We start from the raw sequence: 9,474 nt of genomic DNA, 5'->3' as shown, positions 1-9,474 counted from the left end.
TGTGTGTGTGTGTGTGTGTGTGTGTGTGTGTGTGTGTGTGTGTGTGTTTATAACTCCTGGCTATTCTTGGCCGTACCAAATATCTTTTTTTTTTTTTTTTTCCCCTTGGAGGGGTATCTATGATGCATTAATTTTCTCTGAATATAAAATTTGGCAGAAGATTGTTACTCTTTCTACACCTCCACGTTCCTCCTCGATCGGTTTCTTGCCTGATTTGCAGCCTTACCTGTTAATACCGTTTGTTGGTGAGACTTTTTCTCGTCTAATTTGTCAGCAGTAGTTATCGAGTGTCCCCTGGTGTGCGGAATACTGATGAAATGCCTGAATTCTTGCAGTACCACAAAGTGCTATTCTGGATAAGACAAAGATTTTTGGAATTTGTTTACACTTTTTAACCCCCTTCCTGCAAATTTATTGAGTTTGCCATCCCTTTCCAACTTAATCTTTATGTGGAAAATGTGTATCAGTCAATTTTGTGTTCTTACAGTCTTGCAATTTGGCTGACAGACATTCCAGAGGAGTGTTTTATATAGCTAAAGGAATTTCAATCACTTGGGTCTTTGGGGACTTCATGCAAATCACTTTAGACAAATGTACCTCAAGAAAAACACACTGATCCTTTTAATTCTTTAATTGTATTTAATAATAGAAACCGAAGTTTCCTGTCTAGAACACCTTGATAATTGGGGCTTATTTGATAGCCCCTTTGTGAAGTGTTGTAGTTGGGTAACACTGCTTGATCAGCATTCATAAAATGAAATGAGAGGCCCCCCCACCCCGCCCCCGGCCATTTTTTCTTGGGACCGTCATAGTCCATAATAATGAAGTCAAAGGAAGGTTTTTAGGTCTGAGGGTATACCTGTCTGCATATCAGTATGATACAGTTGCTATCAATGTTGACATCACCATTTTCTAACAGCCTTTCTGGGGAGCTAGGTATTAAAAAGGCACGTGGCTGTTTGTTCTCTTTTAGGTTTTGGATAACCACTCCAGCAGTAAGATTTCTTTTTATGTTTATTCAGTTTTGATAGAGACACAGCATGAGTGGGGGAGGGGCAGAGAGCAAGGGAGACACAGAATCTGAAGCAGGCTCCAGGCTCCGAGCTGAGCTGTCAGCACAGAGCCCCGACATGGGGCTCGAACTCCAGGACTGCGAGATCATGACCTGACCTGAAGCTGGATGCCTAACCGACTGAGCCACCCAGGCGCCCCTAGCAGTAAGATTTCTTAACTCATAGTTAGGATTGCATTTCTTTGGCAGAGCAATTTTGTTAGATAACGTTTTTTTTTTTTTTTTCCCAATTCCTTAAAACTTTTAACAGTTATGTAGCTGCTCCAGAGGAAACTCTTGCTTCATAAGATGTTGGCTTTATAGTATGAATTCTAGATCGTTTGATAATTGAGGAGAGGCTAGATTTTTCTCTCCTAAGAAACTGGTTCAGCCAAGGGAGACGTGATTAGTAAATTCATTCTAGTTGCCCTGGCAAAAATATAATTGCAGATTCTAAGATTAAACAAATATAGTTTATATAGATTACAGGTGATATTTAACAAAATCAAACTTATGGTGTCCCATTTTTCTGAGCTTTCCCCAAATATGGGTTAAAAATATGTTATAGTGTCACTCTTGGGATTATTTAACTCATATTTGGAATGGTCATTTACCATAGTAAGTAATTGGGGAGTACAGAGGGATGCTTCTATCATCTTACTCCTGGTTTCCTTAGTGAAAATACTGACTGGACTGTCACTTGAATGAGGTTACTTAAATTATTAAGTATTGACGCACTCAACTTATAGAGCCTATAATTTGCTCTTTCACTATTTAAGGAAAACAAAATTATAATATTTTGAAATATTTAATTATGTTGTTAGTGGCATTCCCACTATTTTTCATCTCTCCTTTTCTATTACTGTGTCAGAATTTAGACTGATGCTCAGTAGATATTCAAATGTTTTGAATAATTGAAAGAATGGCAAGGTCAAAGAGTTTTTGATTATAACATCATTTTGTAATTATGTGGCAAAAGGTTTGGGAAAAATGTTGATTGGTCTCAGCTGCAGTTTTCTCAAGTATTTCGAGGATTGCTATATTTGATTACTTAAACTGTTTTGGGATCTTTGGGGAAAAAAGTACAGTAGACATATATTTTGTGTTATGCTTTAGTCCATTGAGTGGATTGTTCATTTAGAATGGTTATTTGACTCGTGTCTTGTCAGTATTCATGAGCAATGAATTCAGATAACATTTTGTGCACTTAAAATCAGCATAAAAATTCTTGGCTGTGTAAGCTTATCCTAGATCATGATCAGTTTCCTAAAATTAAGTTAATTTTTCAAGAGCTATTTTTTCAGGTGGCAGAAATGGAAGGTATCTTAAGTACTGTGACAGTGGTTATGTAATGTTTCAGTGATAGTGATAATGTTAGTAGTAACTAACACATAGCGTTTACTACTTGCCAGGTTGAGTTCTAAGACATTCAGTCTTTACAACAACCCTGTTAGGGTTGTTCGTATTCCCATGTCACAGACTAGGAAGCTGAGGTTACACTAAAGTGACACAGCTACTTACTGATAGAACTTGGTGTTGGCTCTTTGATTATTCTGTAATAGTGAACGCTTACTGTATGGCAAGTTTTTTATATAGATTAAGGTAGTTTTATGACAACTGCATGGTATATGTTAATTCCTAGTTAATTCCTAATTAACACTAGGAATGTCAGGCTCAGAGAGCTTAGGTATCTTGTCCAAGTATGCTCCCAAGTAGGGTGAGGAAGGCTGGCATAAACCCAGGCCTCTATGATTTATAGTCTTTACTAAAATTTGGTTTCGAAGTACCAATTTGAGGTCCTGTATTTTATATTACATACTTAGAAGGCATACTTAAAACAGCCAATCTAAAGGCTTTTTCAGCTGACACACAGGATGGAAAATGTTCACTTCTCTGCTGTCTTGTGAGCATGTACAGGATTATGATTTCCTGTTAACTTGCTGTAGGTTCACTTGTTTCCCACTCATGTAAATATATTGGAATGCAAATGAGTGACATTTGTAAAACTTTTCCAACAAGGAAGTCATTCTTAGAACGTTGGTTCTTTAAATATACACATTTCTTGTGACACATCCCACGTCTTGATTGTGGTACCATGGGTGAGAATGGCTTTTTTCAAAGATGTTGGGTGATTTTGTTTAAGTGAAGACCTAATGCAAAGATACATTTTTGTAGCTATTTATTTTGAAAAGATGCTGTTCAGTGTACTATTGTATGCAACATTGTGAAGTTTTTAATCCTGTGCAGTTATTTTCTGCCATGCAAGTAATCTCTACTTGATATATTCTAGTTGGTACATTTTGTCTGGTATTGTGTTAAGTTTAGACTGATAAAGATACTCTTCACTGTGCTTAGAATAATACTTCTTCCAATCAAAAATTGGCATGTTCTTAGATAATTCACTTTACATTGAATGCTTATTTAGGTCAATTTTAGGACACACTTGCTATGAAAAGAGTTATATATTCCTAGATATAATTATTTGGCAATTATTTATGTCATTTCTCTGTGTGTGAGAGGAATAGAGAATTTGAAGGCACTAATTTAGATGAAATCTGTGATTTAATAGGTCTTGAAATGTTTTTGTTTTTTTTTGTTTTTTTGTTTTTTTTTTTAAGAGAGAATGTGAGTGGGGAAGAGGAGGGGCAGGGGGAGAGAAAGCGAATCTTAAGCAGACTCCATTCTCAGCACAGAGCCCAACGTGGGACTGGATCCCTGAGATCATGATCTGATCCGAAACCAAGAGTTAGACGCTCAACCAATTGAGCCACCTAGGCGCCCCTCATATGACATTCTTAATTTAATTTCAGTGCAATGTGATAGGGAGGGCAGAATATAATTTTATTAAAATAATGTATTTTTAAGCTGAATGGTCATTTAAAAACCTGTTTTTGATAATGTATTTTTTTTTTTGACAGCTAGCACAGTACTTGGTATAGGATTGTTATTAATCACCCGAATACATTTTTAAAAATTTTTAATGTTTGTTTATTTTTGAGAGAGAGCATGCGCATGCACTCACGTGCAAGTACGGGACGGGTAGAGAGAGCGAGACACAGAATCTGAAGCAGTCTCCAGGCTCTGAGTTGTTAGTACAGAACCTGACACGGGGCTCGAACCCATGGACCATGAGATCATGATCTGAGCTGAAGTTGGACGCTTAAATGTCTTGAGCCGCCCAGGTGTCCCTAATCACCTGAATACTTAATGAGCACCTAAGCAGGGTTATATTAACAGTGAATAAATATTGGTGGTCCCTCCTTAGAGTAGAAGATAGAGAAAAATAGACAATGTGAATTCACTGCTATTTGTTCCATAGGTACCTCGTCTTATGAGTCTTAAAAGCCCATGTTGTAATGCTATCTGAATTAAAACCTGCAAAGTGGACCATTAGTCAGTCAGGCTAAAGGAAGAATGCATGGGCATAAGATGAAGGAGAAGCAAAAGCTTGGAGATAAGAGAGGTCAGGTACATTTTAGAAATGGATACTGGTTTTGTATGATGTAAAGGAGGGGTGGGTAAGAGGTACATAATAGGTAAACTGTAAGGCTGGCTGCGTGAGTCATGTTAACAAGTTTAGGTCAGTTTGGACTGAAGGCTATGGGGAAACCATTATAGGATTTTAAGCGGGAGAGAGTGAAATACTCAGCCTGTTCTGACAGCTTCTGGAGAATGGATTGAAGGTGAAGTAAGATTGAGTACAGGTAGGCAAGTTAAGGGGCTGTTGCCAGAGTCCAGGAAAGAATTGATAATGCTCAGTATTTGAGTGTTGACAGTGGAGCAGTGGTGTTAAATCCATAAGATTTGATGATTTACTGGATGTAGGCTCTGTAGAGGCTGTAACTTTGCTTCTGGTGGTAGAGTAGGTGATAAATTTTCCCCAGAGGTCTTGTTACTATTTCATGTAAAATTGAGATGCTCCTGGGGTAAGACAAAGCCAGATGCCTTCTCAAAGACGCATTTTGAGTTGACTCTCTCCACATTGTTAGTCATGGAGTTGACCTGTCCCCAAGTAGGAATATAGGACCCACGTGGGTACTCCCAGGAGGTCACTCTCCCTGGGCTCTGTCCAGGTGGCATAGCCAAGCACAGGGCTTTGCCCCATGACATATAGTCCCTTTCTGCGATGCTGGTAATGAAGCCAGGCCTTGAGTCTGTGCCTGCATATTCCTGCAGCTTCTCAGAGTTCTGTGGACGATGACTGAGGAGACAAACCATACAGGAAACCGCTTTCAAAAGCACCCCCTGTCAGGCTCTACGTTGATTGGAAGTAAAAGAAAAATCTGCTTTTATCAGCTGCTGTTGTACTGGATTAAACTCTTACCTATCTTGTTTTGCAGTGATTGCTCAGGATTCCAAATAATTTGATTTGGGGAGAGAAGAGGAGCCTCACCTAACATTGACAGTTGATACTTCATGCTTTTGGGTCCTTTATTTGGCAGAGAGAGTTGGTAAAGTGAATGATCAGTGCTGTTTTTGTAAGATAAGTCTGGAGGTTTGAAAGCTTGGGCACATGTGACCCATTTTTAAAACTACCATTTAGAGTAAATCAAGGGGGAGTAGTAGATTAGAAAACCAAAGCAGGAACATCAGGCTGGGGATCATGAGGTCTCCATGAATGACTCAGGCATTCAGTTTCCACAAGAGGCTAGTAGCATGCTAACAATTACCTTAGAGAAGGAGTATGCCAGAGAGTTGTGTCAGGGAGGCGAAGAGTTCAGAACCCACAGGGGGACTTCCAGGGGGAGACTGTCTGCCTCCCTTTGTCAGAGGGTCTAAGCAGTAAAATCATAAGTTACAGAGACTTGTAAATAGAAACGGCCATTAGGGTTGTAGGGTCCCAAAGGCACTAGCATTTTTCTGCATGCAGCCCTTCCTGATTGGGAGAATCCCCTCTGACACTTACAGGGTGGGCAAGTACAAGCATATAACACACCAATTCTTATTATATGTTGGATTGTAGAGGCAGCAACAACAGGACATTGAACTCGCCCAAAGAGCCCTACTCTTACATGATACTGATTTTTCTTCCCATCTGTACGTAAATCCTGCCCAAACCCTTTTAATTGAATCTGGATGTTCCCTCCTCTCATGGGACGAGGTAGGTTGGTGATGACATGGGTTCCTATATCTAAAAGAACCTTAAAACTTTGAGTCTGTCTCTGCAGTTGCTTATAGGGGTATAGGCAGCCCAATAGGGGTATTTATGGCCTTCAGTTCTTTTTGGGCGTCAGAGAGACCTCAACTCCATCCTTTATCATTTTTTTCTGTAAAGCAGAAGAGTTTGGGGGTGGAGGTAGAGTGGGATAGAGATGGGAGCATGGAGGGAGAGAGAAGCTGTCTGTACCACAAATCAAAGCTTTGTGTTCACTTTTGGTCATTCCCTTGTAGTTCAAAGGAACTTCTCATATTTTTGGTGCACCTAAAACTCCATATTGGCAGCAAGGCCATCGTTACTTACATAATCTATTTTAGTTTTGGGGATTCCTTGGCTCAGCAGTCATAGCCACATTGCCTTTCACCTGGAGACAGGGCTTGTTGCCGCATTGTCTTGCCACATCCTTTCCTCTGCCAGCCCGGAGGAGAATGAACAAACACCATTTGGGTGGGTGATTTCAGTTCCACTTCTCACTGCTCAGTTTCTAAACATTAATCGGTAGAGTAGTAGGGATCTGTATTCTCACCTTCTCCCCATCTACCAGTAGGACCTTGCTCAGATCCCAGGGTGTCTTCCCATTTCCTAGAACTCTGCCCTTGGTGGCCTTTATCCTCTCTCTCCTAGAAAGTCATGGATGGTTCTGTCAGCATCCCGTCCTTATTCCCCAAACTGTCCAGAACCATAATGGTCTGAAATCTTACCTTCTTGCAAGCTAGTAAGTTACCCTGCCACCTTTTGATCGATGCTGGTATACCGAAAACAGACTCCTGTGGGAGAGATGAAGGGCAGTTTGTTACCCATGAATAGCAGGAGCGGTAGCCAGAGGCTCAGCATTTGTGCTGGTTTCCTGATGCTCAGGTAATACTTGCACACGTAGTGGGTTACATAATCAGAGAGAAGCCCTGAGTTTAGGGAACCCAAGGGTATTGTAATGAGCAGCAGTCATGCCTGCCCTTTGCTCTAGAGGGATACATTGTATTTATTATACTGGACAGTAAGCATGCCTGTCTTTTGCTCCAGAGGTTAACATTTATCTTTATCTTTCAAGGCTGTTTGAAAATATAGTCCAGAGCAAAGGGCAGTGGGTCAGTGTTGCTCTGCTTACAGAACATTAAAAAAATTGTCTGGAGAATTGTTTTTCAACATATGTAAATTATACGTCAATAAATCTGACTTAAGAAAGTACCTGGCATGTGATAAGAACACGGTACGTGTTGTTATTGGTATTCTTGATCTGCATTTTGAAGCAAACGTATGATGACCTTGGTGGAATTTTGAGATGCATATTCTCCAAGGTAAGTTGATAACTAATAACATTTACTCAAAAAGGAATGACTAACGTGTCCAGACATCTTTTGATTTGAAAAAAATCAGATGTGTGTTTTGTTTTTTTTTTTTAAGCATTTTATTTATTTTGAGAGAGAGGGAGCAAGAGCAAAACAGGGAGGGGCAGAGAGAGAGAGTGAGTTCCAAGTAGGCTCTGCACTGTCAGTGCAAAGCCTGATGCAGGGCTCTTGTCTCATATGAGATGATGACCTGAGCCATGATCAGGAGTTGGACGCTTAACCAACTGTGCCACCCAGGAGCCCCCATACGTGTTTTTTTTCTTTAAGAATTTCAGGGACATTACATTAAAGTGAAATGTGAGAAAACCATCTTGTGTTGCAAGGTATGAGATTACTTTGCTTTTGTTTATATCATACTGCAGTTCTTGCCTTAAAATTCTGGAAAATTGTAACAGAAGTGTTAAGCACATTTTTAACAAGGCTTTTTTATTTTTATTATTATTTTTTTAATGTTTATTTCTGAGAGAGAAACAGAGAGACAGAGCACAAGTGAGGGAGGGGCAGAGAGAGACACACACAGAATCCGAAGCAGGCTCCAGGCTCTGAGCTGTCAGCACAGAGCCCGACGCGGGACTTGAACTCATAAGCTGTACAATCATGACCTGAGCCAAAGTTGGATGCTTAACCAGCTGAGCCACCGAGGCGCTCCATGATCTAAAGGCATCTTTTCCTTTAGATCTTGGGACAATATAGATTTAGGGAAGTTAAGAGAAGCTAGCATAGTTGGAGGGAAGTTTAAACTTTGAATTTGTCATTTTTTTAAACGGAGGTTGAGCTTCATTTTATCAATTGGCATTTTCTAACTCCTTTCCAGTTTATTTTCTATAAACAAACATTTAAACAGTATTCTTTTAAAAGCTAACATATTGGGGGCGCCTGGGTGGCTCAGTCGGTTAAGCATCGGACTTCAGCTCAGGTCGTGATCTCACAGTCCGTGAGTTCGAGCCCCGCGTCGGGCTCTGTGCTGACAGCTCTCTCTGCCCCGCCTGCTCATGCTCTGTCTCTCTCTGTCTCAGAAATAAATAAAAACATAAAAAAAATTTTTTTTTAAAGCTAACATGTTGAACATTGTTACATTTATACTGGTTTTGACTTTAATATGTTCTGATATTATGTAAATATTATTTACCAAGTTTTCTAAAATACAGAAAAGTCAGCTTCATTTATTCTATTCTTTCGGGTTAGAGTGTACTTGAATGTACAGAGCTGGACGTGTAAGGTAATCTTCTAGCTATAGTGGCACCACTTCTGAGTTACTAGTGAGTAAAAGGTTGATGTCTGGGAATCTAGGGCTGAAGCATTTTGGAAATACTCTTCAGTAAGTGGGACTTCCTCCATTACAATGTGAATGTAGTTAAACCCAAGCTTTTCCTTTTTATTTATAGAACAGCACATTGAAGCAGTAGTCAAAATATGTAGCCTGGGGTTGGCAACCCTTTGAAATGGGTGTGCCAAAAGTTCCATCTTAGTCTGTGCCATGGTGACAACTGGCCAGTGTTCTCTCTTTGGTATGTGTCACTGGCCCCTTCTTACTAGTCCATTAGCATATTAAAAGTTCATTTAAGGGGCGCCTGGGTGGCGCAGTCGGTTAAGCATCCGACTTCAGCCAGGTCACGATCTCGCGGTCCAGGAGTTCGAGCCCCGCGTCAGGCTCTGGGCTGATGGCTCGGAGCCTGGAGCCTGTTTCCGATTCTGTGTCTCCCTCTCTCTCTGCCCCTCCCCCGTTCATGCTCTGTCTCTCTCTGTCCCAAAAATAAATAAACGTTGAAAAAAAAAATTAAAAAAAAAAAAAGTTCATTTAAGAACTTTGTTTTTTTAGCTGATCTTCGGTGTTCCCTATCGGCAACTTTTAAAAATTGTATATGTTTTATTAAAATCAAATTTATTTCTTTTAAACCATTCCGAGTTTGCCTGGTTTG

The 9,474-nt window shown here is 40.0% G+C and overlaps 1 protein-coding gene and 1 non-coding gene across 10 annotated transcripts in view; both read left to right on the top strand.

Annotated features, from left to right (window-relative positions):
- CYRIB (CYFIP related Rac1 interactor B) overlaps nucleotides 1-9,474 on the top strand; it is a 106,403-nt gene that overhangs the window by 27,327 nt on the left and 69,602 nt on the right. The gene's annotated exons all lie outside the window — the stretch shown is intronic.
- LOC121043288 (small nucleolar RNA SNORA73 family) lies at nucleotides 5,078-5,282 on the top strand. The gene has a single exon (XR_005796777.1). It is a non-coding gene; the product is annotated as a small nucleolar RNA SNORA73 family (small nucleolar RNA).

The sequence above is a fragment of the Herpailurus yagouaroundi genome, unplaced genomic scaffold (assembly GCF_014898765.1).
Source record: "Herpailurus yagouaroundi ecotype Mexico unplaced genomic scaffold, PumYag 186, whole genome shotgun sequence".
In the NCBI taxonomy this organism is placed as follows: domain Eukaryota; kingdom Metazoa; phylum Chordata; class Mammalia; order Carnivora; family Felidae; genus Herpailurus; species Herpailurus yagouaroundi.
This window is presented reverse-complemented; position numbering and strand designations above follow the sequence as displayed.